The 7784-nt window shown below is 39.5% G+C and overlaps 1 pseudogene; it reads right to left on the bottom strand.

Annotated features, from left to right (window-relative positions):
• Positions 1 to 6108: 6108 nt before the first annotated feature.
• Positions 6109 to 6956, bottom strand: LOC123827183 (annotated as a pseudogene).
• Positions 6957 to 7784: the final 828 nt, after the last annotated feature.

Raw genomic sequence — 7784 nt, 5'->3', positions numbered from 1 at the left:
ACTTGTCCAAATCAGCTTGTCAAGTTCTGTGAAAACTTCGTTGAGATTTGACTGGAATAGCATTGACTCTGTAGATCAATTTGGGAAGAATCGACCTATTTAAAACACTGATTCTTTCTGTCCATGGACTGTGTCTCATTTTCAATCTAACATTTTGATCTCCATCAAGCACCCCAATGTTAGACTCAGAGGAAATATTCAGCATAATCTGTTGAGTGGATTGATTAATTAATGACTATGGTAACCCTACTTAAAGTCTTGGGGAGCATCATCTCTGCATTGCTACCAGATAGTTTTGTTTGCAGTGAAATATCTTCAAGATTCCCTACCAAGGGTATAATAACACAGAAAACTGTTACAAGGCAGAATGAAAGGCAAGGGGAAGAAGGGTTTCCAGATGATGCCCACAGAAGTTTCTTGCAACACAGCATTTATGTTGCCTATCCCCTCTTGACTCTTTTTATTACCTGTGTAGCACAACCTGTCTCAACAAGCATAACCCACTCAGTCATTGTATGTTTAATATGAGTAGAGGAAAGGATGATTTGATGGGCTGTCAAAAACAATTTAAACAAAACAAAGGTTTTCCATTGTGTTTAACATTCAGGAAAACTGTCAAAGTCACTTTTGTTTCTACTTCTATGAGGTGACCAAAATAAATTGTTTTTCTTAACCTTATGACAAGTTGAGCTTTTAACAGGCTTTAATACAATGCAGCTTTAAGGAAAGATTAGTAAACTTACTATTTAATATTTCATATCAACAAATAGTTTGAATTCATCATGAGTTTTCTTGTTAGACACTGACATATGACACTAAGATAAAAATGTAACAAATCATTCAAAAAAATCTTACTCTGCATATCAGGAACATAAGCTATCAAATTTACAGTTACTTAGGAAAAGGCTCTTCCCCTAATAAGATTGTTAGTGGTGCAGGAAAAATTGCAATGGCATAAAGAGGGAAACAAAAAATGTATTCTTTTGAAACAATTTTTAGCCTTCAATCTGGAAGACATTCACTATACTAATTAGAAGCTCCCTGACATTCTTAAATGAGAAATGTTTATTTATAATCATAATCCTTTTCTACTTAAGAAGAGGGATTTACATGCTGTTTTTTTTGCAGGATTCTATGTAGAAACTTTCTTGGAGTGTTTCTGGTTCCTCAGTGTCTGCCATCACTACCGACAGTCCTGTGAGGAGAGAATGAAGAGCAGGCTGAGGGCCCCGCACATTCCCCCTTCTCCTAATTTTTGAACTTTCAGTAGCCCAGACATATCCCAGGACTTCAAATGTGCTCATCACCACGAACCTTACTAATTTCTCCTGCTTGATTTTGTGTCTGAACTCAGGAAGACCTTGCTCAGAAATAGGAAATTATGAGGAAAGTGCTGACTTTCATGGAAAAGAGGGATAAGAAAAGGATGTTTACCTTTAATAGAAGAGGAAATCAGCTCAATGCTAAACTATCAAAGGGAAATGGTGCCTCTGATTAATTAGGTCAACTGACTCTACGCCAAACACTTCCTGCCCCTTTCTGAGAAGCCGTAATAGACCTGAAAATTTACTTGGCTAGACAGCAAAGTGAGTTAGAAATCTCATTATAATTGAGGTACCACGCTCTTACCAACTATGATTAATTCCTGAAAGCTCTACACCAATAGGCACTCATCTGCCTTAGAAGACATTTGTTAAAGGCTCATACTTACATAAATTCCAAATACCTCACCTCTGCACTACTCATAACATCATTCCTCAACAAACAGATAGGCCTCTGTTAAAATAACTCAGAGTATACTGTGGAAATTTAAGATGACAAAATAAATGCATTAAAAGGTAATTCTCAATACAGGGTAACATTGAAAGAGTCCCTTGAATAAAACAGACTTCCTAGAAGGAAGTAGCCTTCTTGAAACTTCAAGTGTCCAAATGTTTGGTTGGTTACAGAGGATTTTCCTGAATCAACTGGTATGTACATCACTTTCTCAAGAGTGCTGCATGAGTCTGATAGGACAGAGATGGTGCCAGAGATGGTACCAAACCCTATGTCTGAGCCACCTGCCTGCACCTAATATGCATTCATATTTCTTCTTTCACCTGGCTTATACCAACACTTTAATTTGAATTAAACAGAAAAAGTTCATCTCATCTGTAAGTATATCCTAACCTTATAATTCTAATATAGAAATATTTCTAGGATTGAGTCTTCCTCTTCAACTCAGTTACTACTGCTTTTGTCTTTACTTGCTGGGACTCATAGGAAATACCCTCCTAATTGGTCTTCGAAAATTGATAAGGCCAGCAAGTGACCTTAGTACAATGCCAATCTGATTGTATCATGCTCCTGCTTTAAAAAAGATTCTGTTGGCTTTCCATCACCAGAAGATTAAGTTCAAACTCTCTACCCTCTAGTTTCTTCTTTGCCTGCTCTTAACACCCTCAACCTCATCTGTGGTCTTTTATCTTACATGTTTCTTCTCTCAGTCACATTAAACTACTTACCTTGCCTTATCAGCCTATTCATGCTTTTTCAAAAAAATAATTTAATACAGCATTTTAAATATTTTAGATTTTTAGCCCTGGCTGGTGTGGCTCAATAGATAGAGTGCTGGCCTGTAAACCAAAGTGTTGACAGTTCAATTCCCAGTCTAGGACACATGCCTGGGTTTCAGGCCAGGTCCCCCAGTAGGGAGTGCACAAGAGGCAACCACACATTGATATTTCTCTCCGTCTCCTTCTCCCTCCCTTCCCCAGTCTACAAATAAATAAATAAAATCTTTTAAAATGTAAAAATTTTTTTTTAGATTTTAAAAAAACATCCTCACCCAAGGACATGTTTTACTGGTTTTAGAGATAGAGAAACATCGATTGGTTGCCTCCCACATGTACCCCGAGCAAGGATTGAACCTGCAATCTAGATATATGCCCAGTCCGGGGGTTGAATCCGCAACCTTTGGGTGCATGGGACGACAATCCAACCAACTTAGCCACCCATCCAGAGCTATTTATGCTTTTTTAACTTTATATCTTCTTTTCATTCTTACTGGAATGTCCTCCCTTGCACCTCAGTTTAGCAAATTTCTTGTTATATTTTAATACCAAGTTCAAATGTGATCCCCAATGCACAGACCTCCTGGCCCCTTTGGCAGTCTAAAGCATCTCCCCCTCTTAACCATATTGTATTCATTTTTATGGAAATAATTATTAAGTTAAAGGAAAATTATGAGTTTATATGTAAATCTTCCTTCTAAAGTGCAACTGCATCTTAGAAGTTCTACTTCCTAGATAATGGTAAGGTTTTTCTGTGTTGTCCAATAAGGTATTTACATACTATTGAGCACTTGAGATGTGGTTAGTGTGACTAAAGAACTAAGTTTTTAAAATTTTATTTACACAAATTTAAATTTTAATTTTATAAACCACATGTGGTTATTATCTAGCAAATTATACAGCACAGATCCTGCCTAAATGTGGTCAATACCTTTGTGTTGAATGGATAGATGAATGAATGGAAACAATACCACTATTTCAGCTTTCAAGGCCATTTAGTTATTACATATGCCTCTAGTTCTAAGAAGAATACAGGTTTCTCAAATGTATCTAGGAGGCACCTGAAAGTCATAGTACTCATTTCATAACACAGTGAAACTGATATGTTTATTTAATTATATAAATAAAAATGAAAATTATTATTATATTATATTCCCAAAATAATACATGAGGTATTTTAAAGATCACTTTTTTTAGCAGGATAAATCCTTTCACCAAATTTATGAGAAAGTTGAAACTAATAGTTTGAACTAAAAGCTTGATACCATGTATATTCTTTGACAATTAAGTACTTCTTTCCAAGGCTGTACCCAGGGAGATGCTTTGGGTTGTCTTGAAGAATCACAGATAGAATGTTGAGTTTACTTGAGAGTTCACAGTAGAGGTGGGAACCTGGTTTCTAAAGGAATAAGAAATGCTAGCAGCAGTAATAAATGACCCCAAAATTTCTATAACACAATAAATAATAACAAAATAAAGGTTTATTTCTTCCTCATGTCATAGCCTGATGTAATTTGGGAAGCTCTCTAGGGAGCCTCTCCTCCAAAGACTGGCTCAGGATACAGGCTCCTTTTGCTCAATGACTGTACCATCTTCCATGATTAACCTCTACTGTCACTCTGGGAGGAGAATACAGCATGGGAAGGCACATCAGACACTGAAGTACTTTACCTTGGAAAAGACACCCATTACTACTCACATTCCATTGACCAGACCTAACTACAGGGCAAGAAAATGTAGAGAAACGTGCAAATATCAGTGAGTTCCAAAGTTTAAGGCACTAGCCAAAAACATTAAAATTACCTTTGACAAAGTACCCTTAAGAATTTTGAGTTTACATAAAATAGTTGGGTGACACTGGAAGCTATATTAGATGAAAAATATTCATCTTCATAAGATAAATAATACTGAGCCAGGTGAGAAGCTTATGTCCAAGAAATAGAACTAAAGAACAGTAAAGAAAACAATAGATTCACATCCCAGTTCTCACATTCACTGTGAGAGCTGTTATGCCCTCCACATTTCAAAGACAGCCCTCTCTCAAAAAAAAATTATTTTTTACGAGACTGCACTACAAGAGGAAAAAATGGAGTGTGAAGGTAGCTCCTTTTGTTATATCTAGGAAATCATGGCATATTTTATCCCGTATTTGATCAGGTTACAGGTTGGAAATATCTTCAATCTCTCTTACACCTGCGTTGCACTCAGAGCTCCTTCCATTTATTCCTGGAGACGGGGAGCATGCTTTTGCATGGACTGCATCACTGTTTCCAGTTTTCAGAGAAAACACTCACTTGTGAAAGTAGTTTGGCTTGTAGACACTGAGAGCATTGTATCATTCCTCACAGAATCATCATCATGAAATCACTTTCTGACAGAAACTTTTCCAGGGTGGGAAAGCAACTCAATAGAACTTCTTCTTCATTTGAATACCAAAATTCATGCTTCCTTTTCTGTGGCTATAATTTTGTCATGAGTAAGAAAGATAGTAAGGCCTTTCTCTTTAGGACTCAAATTTAAAGTATTTATATTTATGAAAATAAATGTGTCTGATGAGTAAGTATGACTATGAACCAGATAATATCTTGCTTCCAATAAATCAAAAAGATAGTGTGCATTTGAGAAAGAACTGCTATTTCTACTCTTAACTGAACACTGGCTCACCCTCTGCCAGACCTCAGCCAGCCAACAGCTGTCTCTGTGCACCCGTGGAATATTAAGGAAGTTTTCTACAAGCTCAGATTATAGAAAACAGTTAAGCTTTCATAAGCCTGATTTTATAAATTTCACTTTGTTAATGACATCGTTGAAAACACGTCCATGTGTCTGTGAGACATTTTCCTCGTCTCCATTTTTTGGCTGTAATTCATGCTGAGCCAAGTAGCTCAGAGTGGAGCTTTCCAAGTTTTTTTAGTTCTAACATCATTCCTCAAAATAATCAGGCAATTTGCCCCATTTATCTACACATCTGCCAACATGTGTCATTTCTAGGTATAAACATTATCCAGGTAAGTCTCTGTGACATCCTGCTATAGACTGAATGTTTGTGTCCCCCCAAAATTCATACATTGAAGCCCAATGTGATGTGTTTGGACGTGGAGCCTTTAGAAGGGATTAGTGCTTTTCTAAGAAGAGGCACAAGAGAAATCATTTCTCTCTCTCTCTTGCTCCCCTCCCACTCTCCCTTTCCCTCGCCCTGCCCCCACCATGTGAGGACCCAGCAAGAAGACAGCCATCTGCAAATGAGGAAAATGGCCTTCCTCAGACCTTACCCTGATGGCATTCTGATCTCAGATTTCCCGGCCCGCAGAACCATGAGAAACCAATTTCTTTTGCTTTCGTCACCTAGTCTACAGTATTCTGTTACAGCAACCCAGACTGACTGAGAAACATCTGTATGTGGAACATTATGTAACATACAAAAATCACATAAACTATATTATATGACATGGAAAACATTCAAGTTATTTGAAAAGGCAGGACAAACACTGGATGTTCTGTATGATTCCAATTTTTTTAAACAGGCTTAATTCATTTTATTTTCCTTGTACAAAAATTATGTGGTGGCCACAGCTGGAGCCTGGGTACTCTGCACAGAAGCCCTGGTGTGGGTCTTTACAAGATGGTCAGTGAATTCCTGACAGGGAGACTTGGTGAACACAGTCTCTTTCCAGAGGTCGGGGATGTCAGCTATAGGTCTTAGAGATGGCATCAAAGGCGGTCTTGGCAAAGTTGCCCAGGGCAGCAATGCAGCTCCTGGCTGAGATGTAGCAGTCATGGATACCAGCCACCATCAGCAGCGTTGGGGGCCCAGGGGCCCAGACGATGCCAGTGCCCCTGGGTGCAGGGATTAGGCACACCAGCACAGAGCCACAGTGCCCGGTCACCTTAAAAAGGATGGCATGGGGTTTACCGATCTTGTTCCCCCAGTAGCCTCGCCGCCCAAGGACAATAGAGAGCTTGGCCAGGATGATGGCCCCACAGGATGGCAGTGGCTGCTTCCTTTGAGCACTTAACACCCAGACCAATGTGTCCATTGTAGTCCCCAGTGGTGACAGATGCCTTGAACCAGGTCATCTAGCCTGCACGTGTCTGATTTTGCAGGGGCATAATCTTCAAAACCTTCTCCTTGAGGGATGCCCCCAAGACAAAGTCAATGATATCAGATTCCTTGATGGGCAGAGAAAAGATTTTCATGTACTTGACCAGGCGGCCCAACGTGGTAATGGGGATCCACTGCTTATCCTCCACCTTGCCTCCGCGAGCTCTGCAGCCTCGACCCCGGCCCTGATTCTGGCCAAGACCTGGGCCTGGATGCTGCCATGGAATCCTCCACAGAAGCCGCTGTGGCCTCCTATTCCAGGGCCCCTGGGTCTTTCCCGCAGCACCGGTGTCACTAGCCATTTGGTGTTTCCTGGGAAAAGAAGTGATGCCAGTTTTTAAACAAATATATCATGTAACCAAAGTTTCCTATTCCTCATATCCCTTTTAAATGGTCTGTTTACTCCAGAAAAGGATACTGGAAAAGCAAGCACTGTGTCTTAGGTCACTCCAGCTGGCCCTCCTGTGAGGTTCTCTCAGCTTTGTCACCAACCACATCTTGCCTGTCAAACCCTTCTGAACCCCGAACCCGCAAGTCACTGTTTGCTCTCCACGGACCTAACTAGAGATTAATACAAGACGGCCTTACCTTAGTTGATTGTCCTGTCCCTTTCTCGTCCACGATACCACCACTAAAAACTGTACTAAGTGGCTGAGGAAATGGAAGGAAATGATGTGGGAAGAGCAAAGCTAAAGAGATGCTCCAAATATGACTTTTGCAAAAGTCCAGAAGAGAGATCCCAAAAAGTTAACCCCATCATAGGAATCCTTTTGTAGGAATAATACCATTCTTTTTCATTTTTTAATTGATTTGAGAGAGAGAGAAAGAGAGATCAATTTGTTGTTCCCTTACTTATAGGTTCGTTGATTGCTTCTTATATGTGCCCTGACCAGAGATCAAACTCACAACCTTTCATATTGGGAGGATGTTCTAACCAACTGAGCTACCAACCAGGGCAAAATAAGTTTATTCTTTATCTGACCCACAGGGTGTAAGTTTCTTCCTTCATTTGAACACCTCTTTCTTTCCCTGCTGTAAAATTTACATATTTTGTAAAATGCTGCTCCCAAACATTTCACTCTCAGATCCACTTACTGGAAACCATATGAGAGCAGTCATGGAACTCCGAT

Source organism: Phyllostomus hastatus, unplaced genomic scaffold (assembly GCF_019186645.2).
Source record: "Phyllostomus hastatus isolate PE091 unplaced genomic scaffold, TTU_PhHast_1.1 phas_contig_86, whole genome shotgun sequence".
NCBI classification, from domain to species: domain Eukaryota; kingdom Metazoa; phylum Chordata; class Mammalia; order Chiroptera; family Phyllostomidae; genus Phyllostomus; species Phyllostomus hastatus.
This window is presented reverse-complemented; position numbering and strand designations above follow the sequence as displayed.